General features: G+C 35.6%; 1 long non-coding RNA gene and 1 pseudogene across 3 annotated transcripts; one reads left to right on the forward strand and one right to left on the reverse strand.

Moving 5' to 3' along the window:
* Positions 1-4,749: 4,749 nt before the first annotated feature.
* On the forward strand, positions 4,750-18,344 carry LOC144452819 (uncharacterized; annotated as a pseudogene). Of its 2 annotated transcripts, none has more exons than XR_013482372.1 (7): positions 4,750-4,969; positions 7,754-7,824; positions 10,705-10,801; positions 13,067-13,338; positions 13,902-14,099; positions 14,708-14,880; positions 15,291-18,344. The product of XR_013482372.1 is annotated as an uncharacterized LOC144452819, transcript variant X2 (transcript). The 2 variants fall into 2 exon arrangements; XR_013482371.1 differs by having other exon boundaries at positions 4,751-4,969; positions 10,705-10,948.
* On the reverse strand, positions 6,785-9,607 carry LOC144452820 (uncharacterized). The gene is made up of 3 exons (XR_013482373.1): positions 9,504-9,607; positions 8,927-9,060; positions 6,785-8,408 (listed from the first exon to the last, which is right to left on the reverse strand). It is a non-coding gene; the product is annotated as an uncharacterized LOC144452820 (long non-coding RNA).
* Positions 18,345-18,981: the final 637 nt, after the last annotated feature.

Here is an 18,981-nt window from a genome sequence, read left to right on the forward strand (position 1 = left end):
ACATTTCTCGTGATGAGTTGGGCGACAGTCATGCCTTGTGTATGATATGCCTTCCTATGTCTGTCTGTATCTATGTATGTTTGTTTGTCTGTCTTTCTCTATCTCTACCTCTCTTGCTATCTCTGTGTCTGTCTGTCTGTCTGTCTCTCTCTCTCTCTCTATCTCTCTCTCTCTGGAGTTTTTTTTTATAATATCAAACCTCATCACAGGAGCAGCTGTTTACCTTGTAGTTTGCAAAATTGTACACTTCATTTCAATACCTACCATACATTTAATTATGAGACAGTCAATATCCAAGCAAACTTTTCGAAAAGCCCACAAGAAACCTCTCATTGTTATGTATGGACACTGAAGTTGGTGTAATGATGTAGTGTACCATACTGTACATCTCTGACACGGAGCGGGGGGGGGGGGCTGTACAATTACACTTTAAAATATGTGTAGCCGAAAGTGGAAGCCAACGAAAATTCTTGGGTCCATGTTTCACTAAATACACCCATCGTGTAATACGCTGACTATATATGTACATCTATTAGGAAGAATTGATTTCAATAAACGAATCTGTACGCTATGTTCTTCAAGTCTGTGTCTGATAAAATTTACTAGTTGCTCTAGATAGGCTTATTGTCATCATAAAGTTCCATTTGTCTGACTCATTAAAGTTTACAAAAATTGGACATGAATCAAGTAAGATATTATAGAAGTGCGTTCGTAAACCATGATGGAATGGACAGTGAAATACAAAGTGGGGCTCGTCTTTAATTGAATCTGTACATACATATCACATAAAACTCATTGAGACCAAGTGTGGTAATCTTAGTGTCAGTTTACCCTTTTGTCTAGCTGCGGCTCAAACTTCATTAATTACTAGTATCACATCACACATACACACACAGTGTTTTACACAACAAAATACTTCAAACAGTTCATTTACAGTTATATTTTGGGGGAAAACGATTACAGCTGATTTGACAAAATATAGAACAAAAATAAATGTTTATATATATATTGTTAGATTACTAGACTTGGTTTCCAACTTTGTCTCAACGTTTGCTACAACAGTGACATACATTGTTGAAGTTGCACTAAAACTTAGAGGTACATAATATCACCAGGGTTCAAACACTTAGTTGTCGTTTTGTATAAAAATACTAGTCTCATGTATCTTTTATTAATATACATTCTACAATCGTAAGTAATTCTACTTTAAATATGTGCATTTTTCATAGTTATAATTTGCAGCTATTTACATGGACTCATGCAAACACAAAATTGATGAGCATATATATATATATATATATATATATATATATATATATATATATATATATATATATATATATATATATATATCTGAAAAGAAAGCAAGACTTACAGTAGTCAAGGAAAAGCAGAAAACTTGTACAGTATAAACTTGTCTATTCATTCAGGTAAACCCATTGAATACTTGTGATAAGATCAACTGTGATAAGATCGTAAATCTGCAAGTCATATACACATGTACTGTACACACCTCCACAAATGAAGTAAACTGGGAGACTAACTTTTATTTTTGTTCTTTATTTTGTCAAATCAACTGTAAAGACTAACAACATAATCGTTTGTGTTGTCATTATTTAATAACACATTACTAGAAAATACTAGTATCAACTTTTAATAGTGAAACTTTTACAACTTCAACTTTAATACTGCTGATGTCCAATCATAAAACAACAAACTTTACATCATGTATTGACAACTCATACAACTTTAACGCATTGATTTTTCAAATCCAAGGAACAGCCCTATTAAAGTGAAATTGGAGTCGAAATTCCATACAAGTGGCACAACCCGATAAATTAGATTATTCAGAAAAACAGGACTAGAAATGACTTAGATGTAAACATTGCATGTAAAATATGTGTTAGTAACTCTTTGTTATGGTGGCTAACTTCAAAATAGTATAAGTTGTCAATACATGAACAAGTTGTAGTTGCATGTAAAGTATATGCCAGAAATGTTTTATTATAGTCTTGCAATGTTGTCACTCGGCTATAAAGTTAAAGTTGTGAGTTGTCAATACATATTGTAAAGTTTGTTGTTTTATGATGACTGGACATCAGAGTAGTATTAAAAGTTGAAGTTGTAAAAGTTTCACTAAAAGTTGATACGTGTTTTCTTTTTTTATTTTGTTATTAAATAATGACAACGTAAAGGAGGTTTAATTTGTTAATCATTTACCATTACCAAAATCATTAAAAAATTGAACTATAAATGAACTTTATGAAGAATTTTGTTGTGTAAAACACTGTGTGTATGTGTGCATGTGTGATGTGATACTAGTAATTAATGAAGTTTGAGTCCACAGCTAGACAACAGGCTAAACTGACACTAAAATGACCACACATAGTCTCAATGAGATTTATTGGGTTAATTATTTACTATCCAACTGATGCTGCTACAACTTAGCAAAACGGACAGTCATTTAATTTCTACAGTACATACATACATACATACATACATACATACGTACGTACGTATGTACGTACAGACAGACAGACAGACAGACAGACAGACAGACAGACAGACACTACACCATGCCTATAGCACTACTGAACCTTTCCAGTTCAGTTGTGCTAAACATCTGACATAATCATACTTAGATCTAGAGTTTATGAGAGTTTAACATTGAAGCAAAATTAGTAGGAACTGGATTAAAAGTTTACTATATAATCATTCCTGAGTTGCATTTACTGTAGATTTTGTCTATTTAAACATAATAATATTATATTATTTATCAATTCATCTACGGCCTTGAAAAAAAATTGTTTGGTTCCGGTTACCCAACCTCACCTAGTTTTTCACGCCGACCCGTAACTTTTTTGTACATATTCGAGAAAAAATTAATACAATCGCGAAAATTGTGTGAAGTCTCGCAAGAAATAGTGGACGCGGAAACTGACATAGAAACTCAATATAAAACTGTTCTTCCAATCTGTAATGGCTGTACATCTGATAAGAACAAACAATTAACATAGAGACCATATGGAAATCGGAACCACACAATTTTTTTGTTAGGCCTAATAACTCAATATTATACATATATAGTAATATTTCACTTTGCAACATATTAATGCCCAATTAGTGTTTCATGAAACTGCATAGTTACATCTTTATCGTTTTAGTTGAGAGACTCTGAATTTATAGAAATATTCATCCCTATAATACATATAATATATAATAACTTCAGATTATGGTTTAGGGATATTTTCACAAAAATCTGGATTGGATAATAATCAAGATATTGATATTTAAAGGAAAGGAGGAGTAGAGGCTAATGTAAACCACCAAAAAGGCTTTATTCTATAATGGAAAAATAACATAATATGAAAATAATGGAAATAAAACCAGCTGCAGTTCAAGACCATACACATACCAACAATGCCAGACGTGATGTGAAGTACTCCCCATATGATGCACTGCTCCCGGAGGCTACTTCCTGCGCGGGCAAGTTGAAACTCATTTTCCAAAACGCGGCGATGACAAGAACCAGGATGATATGATCGTGATGTCCGTGAGTCGTCGAAGTTCTCAAACAATACACTTATTTAAGCACTTGCACCAGGTCGAGCTTTGAGTGTATTCAGAGGTGGAGAACACACTGATTCAGCATCTACCTGATCATGAGGGGTCAGAGTTTCATGATCGAAACAATAGTTTGGCTTTGGTTTTCAAGTGTAATGCTACACTGTTTTGGTATCTTGGCGTACGTGTACACGTTATCATGCACGTGCACCTACGTCATATAACAGGGCCATTGTAATGTCCATGATTAATAGATGTGGGTACTGTATGTACCTGGATACAGAAATGGTGACTATCTGGGATTACTTGTAGTACACCGTGACGTTTGTTGTTTCTGTATGTTGTTTTTGACTCTAGATAATGTATTTTTTACATTATTTCATGTCAAATAAAATATACTTTACTATATTATACGATGGAAATAGAGGTAAATAAAACATTTAGACGCTTTCACCACATTACGATTTTAATCAGATTGCGTGGAACCCCGACCCCAGAGCGAACTCCGTACGATCCGGTTTTTTAATCGACGCCAAATATAGCTCCTAATCTAAATCGGAGATTAGACTGCAAAGTACACACTGTTACATATACATCTAATCACACCTAGAAAGTACATGACCTGTACTAGTTTTAAAGTACCGGTGACTTCGTCATTTATCATTATACAGGTACTAATGGTAGTAATACGTACCTATCCCCGTGATACACTTTAATATATCCATTCTCGCAAGCCAAATCACTTATTTCTGCTGATGAAGCAATAAGATATGATTATGAAGCATTCTCACAACCCAGACATGTACGCACACTTCTGCCTCGTAGCGCGGGTACGTTTCGGACAGTGCCGTAAAAGAGGCCTTTGAATTACGACATTGGCAAGTAAACTATCAAGTATGCTATCACGCTTTGCGAGGTAGCGTCTTTTAGGTTACACGCGTACGTTCGATTCAATTTATTTAATTACATTTCTGACAGATTACCCACTTTCAAAACAACTCCCTTGTTTATTAATGTAAAAGTAGACTTTGTTTGCGAGACGATCAGGGTCTTGAAGGCATCGTCATGATCGTATCAGCTGAGTGTATATAACAGCTGTTACATGAATATTAATCAGCGTTTCGTGTGACCTCTAGACATACTCTATTTGCATATGAAACAAAGCGAACTGGGTCACCTTCACGTGAACATCCCTACCTTATTGGCTGGCAGAATTTTCCGTACTATATACTATTCTCGCATTATAAGTAGCATGTGTGTGGAGTTTTCCTCACCAATCCATCGCCGTTCGTCGTGAAGGGTACACAGTGCGATCGATCTGGTCGGGGATATTCGGTGCAAGACGGTTCAACACTCAAGACGGGAAAGGAAGAGTTGTATGGAGCTGACTATACTTTAATAAGAGGTGTTTGATCATTTATTTTGCCTTCAATTGTTAATTGTTAAAATAATAACTCCACTCGCGATTTTCCGCTGGTATTTTCTCGGTAAAACGCCGGTAGTTAATCTGCATGTTGGAAATTTCCACAGCTGACTGCTTAGTTGACAGTCGACGAGTTGAACTGTATATAACATTCATACTGTATCGTAGTGTGTGTGTTCACGTACGTTTCATGATCAGACTGCAGACACAATATATATATTTTAAAATATATGTTTCGTTTACTGTATTGTCTTAATGTCCAAAAATGTTGAAAGTCGACAAAAAGTCTTAACAAATGAATAGTACTATATTTTGTGAGTAATCAAATAAGCGGTTTTAAATTTCATCGTGTGTTGAAGAAAAAAATATATGGGTGAAAGAAACTTGTACAACTTTCACATTATTGTCTGTGTGTGTTATATGTACTAAAAATTAAAGTAACGACATTTCGGCTGTAGGCGACTATCAGCTGACAAATGTACATGATGCAACATTGCCTTTAGTTAAATTAAGGTCATAACTAATCTCAATCGCGGACTCGCATGGCAATATTGAAAGAGTATATAGACTTGTGAAACCCACCTTGACATTTTTCTACGTTACTTTCAAAAAGATTGTTACATTCTGTTTATTAAATCTGGGGAAGGAACGAAGTACCGCGATCAAGGTTAGAAATTGATTAATTTCTATGATGTCCCTGGATCGTGCTATTCGTCTCGATCACAGGATGGGGATTTTCCGTGATGCTCCACAAGGTCCGACCATTCTCTATTATAATGGAACCGGCCATTCGGGGAGTGGCTTTGCCGCTTACTGTATTAGCAACGAGTAAAATTTACTCAAGTTACGCTAAACACTTGAAGGAAAATAACATTTGGGTGCTCACAAATCTGTGTACAATTATAGCAAATTTGTGTCTCTTTGCAAATGTATACTTTTGATTATGTTTTGATTGCGGTTTTCGTTTCGGGAGAGGTTTTGACTATTTCGCGCTCTCGGCTGCAAGTTTACATGCGACTGCGGACTAACTTGCTAAAATTAAGGATTGCAAGGGGTTGTAAATTATAAGTTTTCGAAATTTATGCTTTAACACACGATAAATCAACAAAATGTGTTTAAAACACCAAATTAATCATCGCAGAACATCACGATTATGCATCTGGTCTGTTCGACGCACGATATACAAAAAAAAATCGAACCTTTTTTTTTACGGCAAATTTTCCTCGCTACTTGAAAAAAAAGAAAAAAAAGAATTGGTCTCAATAGGCTAAACATTTTGAAGGAAAAGAAATATTCGAAAAATATTGGAGTGCTCACATATCGGGGTTGACATTTACAGAATATCTAGGGCTTCTTTGCAAACTTTTTGATCAGGTATTTCGGTTCGGGGAGACAGTGACTTTCACGCTGCGGATCCGAGTTGCAGTTTTACGTAATACGGGTTGGATGCAAAGTTGAATTGAAATTTGCGAATTGTTCACGATAAAAGTTTCTAAATCAATGCTTTAGACCAGGGACACGACAATATTTTAGCCCGACAACGAAATTTGTTTTAATACTAAATAAATGTATACTCTACTCTAGAGCATTTCGAAGGCTGATCCATACTGTTGGAAGTACCATATTTATTAATTTCTGCCGTTCATGGTAATTTCTTCTCATTATTTGAATAAAAAGGGAGCAATCTCTTTTAGACTATTCTTTGAACATTTTCAGAGTTAAAGCGATGCTTAAATTTATTACAAAACTGTGGATGAAACTTTCCCAAATGTTTACTCATATTGCGCCGCGGACTACGAGTCAATGAAGTCGAGATTGAGTTCGTCCTCTGCGCACACCGTTATTACGAGTTGAATTGACTTTTGGAGAATTAATAATTTACTGGTATTTTGAAAGGGGGAAAATAAAATATCAAGATATAGAGAGACGGTTTAATACTTTTTAGATTTAAATCGTACAACGTAAAGATGAACACAAAAACCTCCGAGTACGCGCGTTTCATCATGATCATGAAGTCAGGGTTTCACATGCACCACGTCAAGTCTATGAAACCGTCATGCGAGCCTCGGAGGCCGTGCGCGGTTCAAGGTTTTAAAATGCTTCTAAGTTCTACCAACATTTTCGTTACTCTGATTCGTGTACGGTACCACTTATTACTTCTGTATTTTCAAAAAGCAACGCAAAAACATGCCAAATCCATAATAAATATCACATGATACTTTTTACTGGTTGATTGTCCATGATGTTCGGACGTAAACGCCATCATTTTCTTTCTCTCTCTCTTGGCTATTTATGACGATGTAGATCATACATTCCTCCGATGTCGGATAAACTAATATTTCAATTTATAGAATAGAACCAGATATATTCTATCCAAACATGTGATCTTGCATTGTTCTCAGAATAATCTTCGGCCAAGGCTTGACAAACCTGGCTCCTCTTCACGTTCTATGGTCGTGATGGCGTCTTGATGATTATATTTGCACAGATACGTAGATATCAGATCTTGATGTTTTATAACCAATTTGAATATTTCAGCTTGTCGTATGTAAAATTCTTCCAGCTTCAAAAACTTCTCTTTGAGTGGTAATTCTTCTGTTTAGTATATCATCTTCATTTCAGGACGATTTCAAGATTTTATACATACGTGTACAGTAGACTTGGTTTTCTCTAGGTTGATATGAATGTAACATGATCGTCTTGAGATTTCCTGCAGCAACGAAAAAGGAACAAATAACTTATAACAGCTTCTTACTCACTTCACAGATAAATTATTGTGGAGATCCAGACCCCTGTTGTGAACAGAAAGCAGAGAAAAAATCAAGATGCCCGATACAGTAAGTTTTCTTTGTCAAATTTCATTCAGTGTCAATGCACAGATCTTTATAACAGTCGGATTCAAAACAGAAATATGGGGAAAGAACTTGCGTCCCTTGAACTGCGACTGATGTAATTTTCCATACTTTCATGATTTCGATCCTTGGGGTGGGGTTTACTTTGGTTAAACCGTAATGTATGGTGGGTGTTTATCAAATTGGCTATAACTGAATCATAACACCACAGACTTGTCTGTGATATTGATAAAACATACTTTACTGCAGGTAAGCATATAATTTTGTGCAATTGTCTATGTGCAGACATTTTGATACATGTATAAGTTTAGAGTGACTGGAAGAACACGTCATACAAACGTGATAGTGTAAATTATGCGCAGAATAAATGACGTCACTAAGGTCATCTCATTTGCACACAATACTTTTAGATCAGTCGTTTGCATGTCGTTTGTGGCTGGTTATGGAGGTTCAGACGTCATAACTATATCGTCACGCACTACGGCCGGAGATGGTCACGGCGTTGTTCGTTGTCACTTGAGAGCTGATCAATTGATAACGATGATCGAACTTCTTCGCTTGGAGCGACTCTGAAATGAGATAGAAAACTTGAACGACGTGCATATAATTGAACGAACTTGGATTATTGACATCAACTAGAATGTGAACATAAACAATTAGCAATTATTTAATTAACTTGTGTAGTGATGATCGTAAGTTCTAATAGTAGTGTAGTCGCGCCACAAATCGTTATAAATCTTCACACTCGGCAAATCTAGCTAGGTATTTTATTAAACCAGCATTCACGTACATTATGAGTACGAACCTTTTCTGTCATTCATCAAGTCAAGTTAACGTTGAAGACATTGATATTTATCGCGACAAATTGCCGATAAATATTCGTGTCAATCGATGCTGGTAACAGACGACCTTGAGAAAATGTTGCATGCACTACGAACGTGATACGAGTTGTTGGTATCATCAATGTAGTTAGGATATGAGCGGTGATTGCTAGTATATCATATTTACAATGTACTATGCCATACGGTCTCATTATTTTAATTTAGTATCCTAAACTTTAGATTGATGCTCTCGGTTGGAAATTTACCTTCCCGGGTTGATGGCTGGATAACCCTGGGCCCGATGAAAACATTCCCATGATGCACCATGGTTAGGTGTTACGCAGTTTTATTTATGCTATCGTGATGAGGAGTTACAGGGTTGAAATTGGTCATATAGCCTCTTCGATCGTATAATGTGAAGCAATGAAAAAGAAATCTGATATTAAAAAATCCGGTATTGTTACATCAAAGTCACGATCGTAATGATAACTTTGCTGAAACGCACTCATGGTCACGGAGTAAGGTTACCGACTAGAATGGCATGTACGTGTGAGATTCGAAAACAAACTGAATGTGAAACGAAGCCGTGCATGAAAGTGAACAATAACAATATAAACACAGATGTATTGAACACTTGTGTTTGGTTACAAAGAATATTGTTATCCAGTTTTTCAATTGTCACTGAATATAGAACACGTAGCGAATATATGTAGTAGCATAGTTCAGAATGAGTTTGTAAAAGAGACAGGGTCGTAAAGACCTCAACCGACTGTATATCAGTTCTGGCAGTAACATTGCATGTCAAAATTGTACAGTAATTAAAGTTAAAAGTTAATAACTCACGAACTTCAATGACAGAGGTACCAACCAACACAGCTACCAGTAGGCTGTCGACTTGGGTATGTAACCTATACCCAAATGTGTGACTTATTAAGTTTTGACGAACCAAGGCCTGGTTGTTGGGGGCGCTGTTCAATGACCTTAAAGTCGTGAATCGAATATCGGGAATTCGGAAATAACTTTTTCAAAGAACGAAAACGTGTAAAACATGGCGTTAATGTTGTCACTTTGGAAGTCTCGTTTACCACAAAGTGTGGCTAGGTTTTTTGCATATTGGTTACGAATATATGACGATGAAATGACGTATGCGAATATACTAGTGTCAAAGGTCAAACAGCTGTAGTGAAAGGTCGCCTCTGAACAGTACGTCAACATGTCGTGCATGGACGATGCCTTCACCGGTCACGTCTTTCTGTCCTGGGGTAGGCAGTGTAACCAAGCGAATACCTAAAACATTGAAGTACGTGTGTGGTACTTCCATTCTAATACCTACAGCATATAGAAGCCGGTGTAAGTGTTAGATGAGTAAAACTCTTTCAGATTTAATAACACTAGTAATGAGTTACAAAGATTACCGTTGTGATGCCCCAACGTTTCCCATCTCCAAACTTTCTGTGGCTGTAAAATACTCGGTTCAAGTTGATAGAGTTTTGATCTGTCCTGATCAACGCACGTGCATTGTGCTGAAAAGTGAACTACTTGTGCATAACCTTTGTAATCCATTTGAACATGGAAGTATCAGTGATAACTTCTATGTTTCAAACAAGACCACTTCACCTGTAAAAAAAATGATAAAAGCATTTCATAGAGGCAGCAATCAGGAACGCGAGAGTGGGTGGTCTGAGTCTCATCATACACCCTACATGAAAGGAGGGTCTATGCTCCTTAACCCTTTCGTGACTGGAGAAGAGTTTTAAATAATTTTGGGACCCAATTTATATGAACATTTTCATAGTTATAATAATATTACTTTATTAGGAAATAACATTTCTTTAATTCCAGTCTAAAATGAAGCTGATATATGCCAAAAACTTTCATAAAAACAAGAATTTTGTTCAAATAATTTTGGCGGCAAAGTTTTCAGTACTGAATGGGTTAATACATCCATGGTCCTCATGCTGTTGCGCTGTCATTTGATCTACTCTTGTATAATTACTATTAAACTAAACATGTTATTAATCATGTATGTTGTTTTCAATTACAGGCTGTAGCAGTCTCTCGCAAGAGAGAGCATGAAGACGAATTTGTACAAACCAATGGTACACACGGTCATAAACATGCCAATGGCAAAGAAATACGTGGTAACGATACTAATAGCAATGAATCAGTGCATGTGCAAAACGGTTACGAGCCTGTCATTAAAAAAGTAAAAGTTGAAAAGACACCCCAAGAGAATGGCCATCAAAAGGAGAAATCAAAACCCATTGATGAAAATAAGACAAGTAAAGGTAACCAAAAGTGAAAAAAAAATCCTGTCAGTTTCTCTGTTTCTTCTCTACTTCTCAAATTCCTGTAAGCTCCTTCTTATCTCAATGTTTGCACAAACTCCTGCCAACTTTCTGAGACCTCTGTCTAATATCTTGCAATCTTCTGAAAACTTTGCTTGACATAGAGTATTTGTCCTAATGTTTGCATGCTAACTGTACACGTTACTTAACTATACTAATTACTATGTATTGGTGGACTTGAAATTTCTGCATGCACAGCCTTTTCTTGGTTGGTGTTATCCTATCTGTGCTAGTGTTGAATCCACCTTGATAGGTGTGGTTCCCCCTGTCTTTGCTTTGGCTCACTTTTTAAATACAGTGCTCTGATTAACTTTGTACAACTTTAAATAGTCTGTCATCTTGTGTCTGTCTGTCTGTCTGTCTGTATGTATGTATGTATGTGTATGTATAAATGTATGTATGTATGTGTATGTATGTATGTACAATGTATGTATGTATTGTATATATATGTATGTATGTATGTATGTATGTATGTATGTATGTATATGTATATGTATGTATGTATGTATGTATGTACATGTATGTATGTACTATGTATGTATGTATGTATGTATGTATGTGTATGTCATATGTAATACATATGTGCATGCATGGCAGCCAATGGTGATGCATTCTTATATGTATCTTACATGAAATGTATGTTTTTTGGTCAGTGTTCCCTCTAAATGGCATGTTGACACTGTAAATGCAAATTGTGATACATTTCTGCTATAAATTATAATTACATGTTATGATTTTGCAAGTTCATACGATATGTGAATTAGTAGTAGAACTTACTTAAAGAAAACTAACTTGCCTGTGGAAACTAGAAAAAAGAAACATTACAATACAGCTCAGGAATTGTTTCTGACTTGGTAGTACTGGACTAGCTCAGTGATACCTAACCAGTTTACATGTTAGCAACTGGAAGGTAAAATATCAACACCAGCATAGTCTTGGTGTTAACATTGGGGCTAGCTCAGTGCAACTGGAAGGGTAGTCTGTAAGGTACGCCGTGACGGGGTGCCCTCAAACATCGGCCAACGAGAGGAGGCCGATGAGGGCGAAACGTCACAACGTATCTTACAGTCTACTGGAAGGGTTAATGCCAGCACTATTCCAGTGTCAGTATCCAATTGACACCAAGCCAGGAGTTGTACTGTATGCAAACTAACTTAAACTTGGAGAAATCAAGATAAAGGACAGAAAATAATTCCCTTTTGGCACATTTATGAAAATAGCAATCTTGTATTAAGCATCTTTCTCCAATTAAAAGCCACTTCATCATTGTGAAAATTTTCTACTGGCAAGTATACCTTGAAGACTTGAAGCTGGTCTCTAATAGAAACTTGTGCTCTATTTCCTAATATGTTCAACCTAAATAATTACACTAGAGGGAACAGTGTGAGTGTTGATAGTAATTTGACATTACAGTATGTATACAAACTAGACTTTCACAGCCAACTACCTTTTGCTAAATTGTCAGTGAAACCATCAGACTGCGAGAGTCTATCAGTTAATATAGTTATTAAATTGTATATTATGAAATAGCCTGAATGAAAGGTATTTAAAAATTGGAAGGGCAGAAACTGAATCTAAATATGTACATGTATTCAGATATTATTCCCAACATTTTTCTCCGTTCTGCCAAGGAAAATATGAGTGACCTAAGGGGCCTTTGTCAGCAACCCTTAGGTCACAAGTATTTTACTGGTGAATGAAGAAAGTATTGGGGAATAATATAATTACATTGTATATCATTGCCAGTAATGTAAAAACAATTGGGGAAAGTAATGGCAATGTTGAGTGTTTTGACTCTTCTTTTGAACACAGCAGAACCAGTGACGTAGACACACGTTGTCGTGATGTAGAACGACCAGAGTAGATATTCCATATTTTTCGTTGATCCTGGCTCGTGCATGGTATAATGCTGGAAGTCTAAAAAAAAAAAGTATGCTGGAGTGTTGTCAGTGTTATTAGCATGAAATGATTGGAAGTGTGTTATAAAATTTTGCGAGATCTTCAAGTAAATGCAGAATGAGAGATGTTAATAATTTTTTATGTATGATTTTGAAATAGGACTGAATGCAGAACAGTTCCTGTCAAACCGTCAACTTGTATTGGATGTTTCCAAGAAAATGAGAGAAGTGATGTTGTCAGAAGGACTGTTCAGGAAATTTGACGATGCTGTAGAACATGTAGACAAGACCAAGTTTCATATGGATATGTTTGATGTATGTCGTAATGCTGAACAACAGGTTTTGGAGAGCTTTGGTGTCAATGCTGATATCATGCCTGGAAGACTTCCCTTCTTTGCATTTGTAGTACCAAAATACAAGACTGATCCAGAGGTAAGCAGTATTTTACTGCATCTACCAGAATAGATTACGAGATACACAATCGTGTACAGCCCTAATCAACCTTTTCTGCAGTGATTTCTTGTCAATCTGTAAGGTATAACATTTGTGCAATGCTATCAGCTATCACTCAATGGTGTAGAAGCCTGGTAGGGCTGAACAACACAACATATTTTACAGTGTAGGGTGTTTACAGACTTACACCTGAAGGACTGGGCCCAGTCTTTAAATTCAGTACATCACTAAGTCTCCCCTATGCAAACACTCTAGCCTTTATTTTACTCTAATTTTACAACATGATTTCATAATCAACATTTCGTAGCATTAATGTTCTTAAGCATGTATTTTCTCAAAAAGAATGTAAATAACAGGTTTCTGTCTGTTAGATCTGAAAGGCTAAACCCTCCACTATTTGTTTACACTGATTGTATGATTCATTGGATTTTGAATGTAGACAAAACTAGAATTAATGTTTCATTTTACAAGAAAGAAAAGGTGTACTTTGTACAAAGGTTACACTATTAATTCATGTGTGAATTTATTCTTTTTCACATTAGATCATGAAACAATTTGACTTTGTCGGAAAGGGAGTTGCAAACCTGTTAAACGCTTTTATTCGTGTTGGTGATAAACGGCCAGATGTGGACCTGGTTGCCATAGAAACCAAGGAGAAGGTGTCGGTTTCTGAACTTCATTCCCAAAAGGACCGACCTATTGTATTCATGTCTTCATCGCAAAGCTGACCCATAATGAGGGTAAGTATCAATCCTAATTCTAGGCTTTAATTATTCATTATTTTCCAATATTTTCATTTGTTCAAAGAACGAAAATACTGGTGACATCTGAAGGGCCTTCATCAAATGTTGGCAAAACCCATGTCGTGAATATTTTCCGATGTAATGAAAGAAAATATTGTGAAAATGCACAAGCTTAGTTGATCTAAGTTAGACATTATAACGCACCATTTGGTATACACACATACTGCTCTGATGTAGAACAACCAGGTTATAAATCATGGATAACTTGTATAGTGGTATAAACACCATGAGAACAGAAAAGGGAAAGCTAACAAAGTACATAGGTTCCTACAAGGAACAACATCTCAGGAAAGGTTGTAAGACCATGGTAACAAACTGGAGAAACCATGGACAATATATATTTTTCTGTGTGAATTGTCATTTGGATTTTAATTTAGAGCTAAATATCAGCAAAAATGATGACAGTTATTCCAAATCAAAATATATACAAGTGTAATAACAGCAATAAATACTTGAATATATACTGTACGGTGTTCAAATAATGTGTTTGTCATGTATATAAAAGTACCATAATCCTTTATTTTCAATTTTCTTTTTCATTTTAGACCATCATCGAGGGTGGTCCTCTTTGCCAACTTTTCAAGGGCTACAAGGATAGAATGCAATTTGTGTTCGTCTATCTGCAAGAAGCCCATCCAAAAGATGGCTGGAGTTTTGGCGACAAATTCTCCCCTGTCAACTCTCATAAAACTTTAGAAGACAGAATCGATGCTGCCAGGTATGTAAAATCTCAAATTGTGAAATTAGTTTCTATGTTTAAAGTGCCCTAGTCTGTAACTTGGACCTGATTTTTGCAAACGTCCGAGTGCTAATTACATATACTTACAATACAAAATGACAGAGACAGCATATTTATGTAGGAGTTAAGTTTGCAGTATAAGTGTGAGACTATGAATGCTGAAAGGGGAGGCTTGATAACTTTAAATTGTTTAGCCATGATGTAATTTCGGACCATATTTGAGAATCATTTACAAAATATGAAGTGTAGTGAATTGAGTGTACTTAATCAGATTTGGTTTCAATTACCAAGGTACATGTAGTAAATATAGTCAGATGTTATAGGTCTGCTCTGTCAAGAATATAAATCAAACATCCCTTTAACATTGTCCTTTCTATCAATCTTTTCAGAATGCTGGTAGACATTGAACCAGATCTGTTGACTACTGATATCACAGATGAAAGCAAAGTTCGCGTTCTGGTTGATAACATCGACAACAGCTTCGCTCTCAACTACGGTGCTTGGCCTACTCGTATTCTCGTGATTGAAAACAACGAGGTTACATTCGTCAGTGAACATCCCACTGAGGTCATGCAGCACCCAGAATTCATCATGTCTGATGGTATCAAACAGTTCATCGACAAGAAATACCCAGATGAAGAATGATTCAGCATCAAGTGACTAGAAGAATAAGTCACTCGACTACCCAATTCCATGTTGACTACCCTAGCCGAACGAACTTAATATAAACTACTTAAAAAGGCACATGTTTGAAATCTTAAGAAGTTTTGTTGTTTTCATTCACAGAAGATACTAGACTTTGTTGTTTCATTAATTGTGCAGAAAAAAAAAATGAATTAGATACTTCCATATGGAAGTGTAGATGTGAAAGCTGTGGTCTACGGTAACTAAGAAAATTTGCTTGGATAGGCAGATTTTCTAAGTTGCTTTGAGACAAACGGTTTCTACCTAAACACCAGGATCTTCCTGGCAAGTAGGAGATTGGAGAGAGAGATTCATCAAAGTGGTGTTATCATTTTGAGTTGAAGAGTCTAAGAACTACATGATGGAAGTATGACAACGCGTAAATCAGGTCCTCTGGAAGTTTATGTGTTTGAGAATTTAGTCCTGATATATGTGGTTCATGGATTCTTTCCTCTGAGTGCTATCACAAAATTTTCACTCTTCAAAGGGAAGGAGAACTGTTTCTAAACTTGAACTTGTCAATTCTGGAAGGGTTTCCTTCTGGATGGCGGCATTAGTTTGAGTTGTTGAATAGTTTTCGTAACAAACTGCAGACTGTGAAGTTAGTTGCATAGAGAGGGTTTGTGAAGACCTTGTGTAAAATCCATATATTTTGGAATCACTGGGTCTGATTTGTTTCTTCTAGTGCACAGAAAACACACTATCTTGCATTTTGTTGGCTTTGAAGACCAGAAAATTTGATTGCTATTCCGACAAGTTGGTAGAGTAACATGGGATTTTAACAGCTGAAAAGAATCGGCTATTTGTTTTATATTTTTTGTAAAAAAAAACTGATATTGTTGACGACTTGGATCTGTACAGCGACTTTGATTTCTAGGACACGCTTGACAAATACTGTATGAACGATACCTTTGATAAGATGCTAAAATATATAAGTAGGTTTTTGTCTTAGACAAACCTTGAAAACCACTCATGTACAAGTATATAATACTAGGATTGAAATATGATCAGAAAAAAATATGACAACTTAGTGAGGCAGTTAACTCCACAGAGTTTCAGGCATGTATTTTATGAACATAGTGTGCACCATGATTTGAAGCAAATTAAATCTATGGAATATTTGCATATTTTGAGTGAATTATCTTATAATTTAGTGGTCTGATAACTGCATAGAACTATCTTGTCATTGGACAATTATATAGAACTATCTTGTCATTGGACAACTGCTTGCAAAACTGAAATATGATTGGAAAATATGTTTATTTGAAAGGAGATATTTTGTGGATTACCAATAGTTTTATTTCAAGAGGGTGCTAACTATAAAAGTCACCCCTTCAAATGATTCTACTTTTGACATTTGCTGGGACCCAAACAACTTCCATTCAAGTGTTTTATTTACAGATATAAGCCTTGTATACATTATAAGTATACAGTGGACTATCATAAGATATATTTCTGTTCTACTAACCTCACCAGAGGGTTCCTTCTTGGAAAAGTGCCATTAAAACTAGTGTCACATCTTTATTGTATGGTCACATGTTCAGGGTCACATGCTATTGTTATGATGTCACATGCTAATGTTCCATGTTACAGTGTCACATGCCTCTGTAACACTCACATACCATTGTGACACATAACAATGTCACATCAGTGTCACTTGCTAATGTTAGGCTGTCACATTCTTGTTACAATAACTTACATTTTCACATGTTGTTATACTGGCCAACATATTTAGTTGACTTTTGTAATCGTGTGACAAGTGTTCCAACTTTTAGTTGAGTACACTGTATTTACATAACAGAACTATATGTTGAATGTATAGCCTGACCTTACATATCAAACATGTATGTTAATTTTATCCTAGTTGGAGAATAATAATAATATTCATTTATAATGGTGTTGCATTTTTGAAATCAAAAAGTACTTGTTGAACAAGTGGAAGAAACAAGTGTTTTTGTTAAGGGTCGTATCCAAGTAAAGTCTCCAACATATTGTACTATTACTCACAACAAATATTGGGAAAAGTTTCCCCAATATTCCTACCACCATTAGGATACCAAACCCTTAACAAAAACACAGATTATATTTCCTGTGCTGTTAATTTTATGAATTAGATTAGTTTGATCTTATATTATAAAGATATATATTGACATATAGTGCCCTTATTGTGTATAGTTTAATAACTACATTTTCCTAATAGTTAAATAGTTTCCCCATTGTTTGGTAAAAATCTACTGTAGCCTATTCATGTGTAGTACACAGATAAAGAAATGTATAAACGTGTAATAGAAATGTCCCGGAATCTATGTTAAATACGTGGCATTGTTTTACTGTATAACAGGATAGCATAGATTGCGAGATATCATGCACTAACAATTACATTGCAACTATTAATTCTTATGGGCATTGGAATTACGCACATGCCTGGAGTTGTGTCTCTCTGCGATACAGCACATTCCTATCATCACATTGAAAGCATCTATGAAGTATGAAAACAAACTTGTCAGACTATTTCGTGTAACTGAAATAGAAATTTCATCACAATTTGATGAAAACTAGATGAAAAAGATATTGACAGGGTTGTGTTGTATTATAGAGAATATATTTATACTGCTTGGAAAGACTGGTTGAAATCATTCTTGATAGCTTATCGTGTTTGTACAAGACAGAGAGAGGGTTTCTCACAGCACCTCTCTAAATATGTATTCGACTTTTTTCGTTGAATAATTAAGATATTTGAGACCAATAAAGTCTTTATAAGCTGCTAGAAGTGAATGTCTCTGTTGTGGAATCTAAACTGTGTGAGAGTCTTAGTGATGTGATGTTTGCCAAGCATGAATTGAGATGTGTTAGTTGTAACAGTCACTGTAATGTAGTCTAGATCTGAATTGAGATGTGTTAGTTGTATCTGCCATTGTAATATAGTCTAGATCTGAATTGAGATGTGTTAGTTGTAAGAATCATTGCAGTGTTGTCTAGATCTTAGCCCATGGTAAAGAGAGATTTTAAGATTCCGTGCCATGGATAGCACTAGACCATTGTGTGATGTGATGTGATGTGATGATTTTCAAGTACATATTGCCTTGTGCTACATAGGGCTTTAGGCCATGGATGTCATGACATGATAGAATTTGGGAGACTATTTATTCGCACCCTCCCCAAACAAACAAAATAAACACCATTAATTATACATTCTTAATATTGAAGTATTCTACAATTTCTGCAAATGTAGAACACTTTGATATCAAGAACACATTAATGTGTTTATCGAATTATAAACTGGTGCATTCACAATTTTGAACCATCATGATTACAGTTCATGCATAGACCCTCCACCCATGTGGGTCACAGGTCTATGGTTCATGTCAGTACTATTTATCAAATGTGCTGTGCATT

The sequence above is a fragment of the Glandiceps talaboti genome, chromosome 23, assembly GCF_964340395.1.
Source record: "Glandiceps talaboti chromosome 23, keGlaTala1.1, whole genome shotgun sequence".
Taxonomy (NCBI): domain Eukaryota; kingdom Metazoa; phylum Hemichordata; class Enteropneusta; family Spengelidae; genus Glandiceps; species Glandiceps talaboti.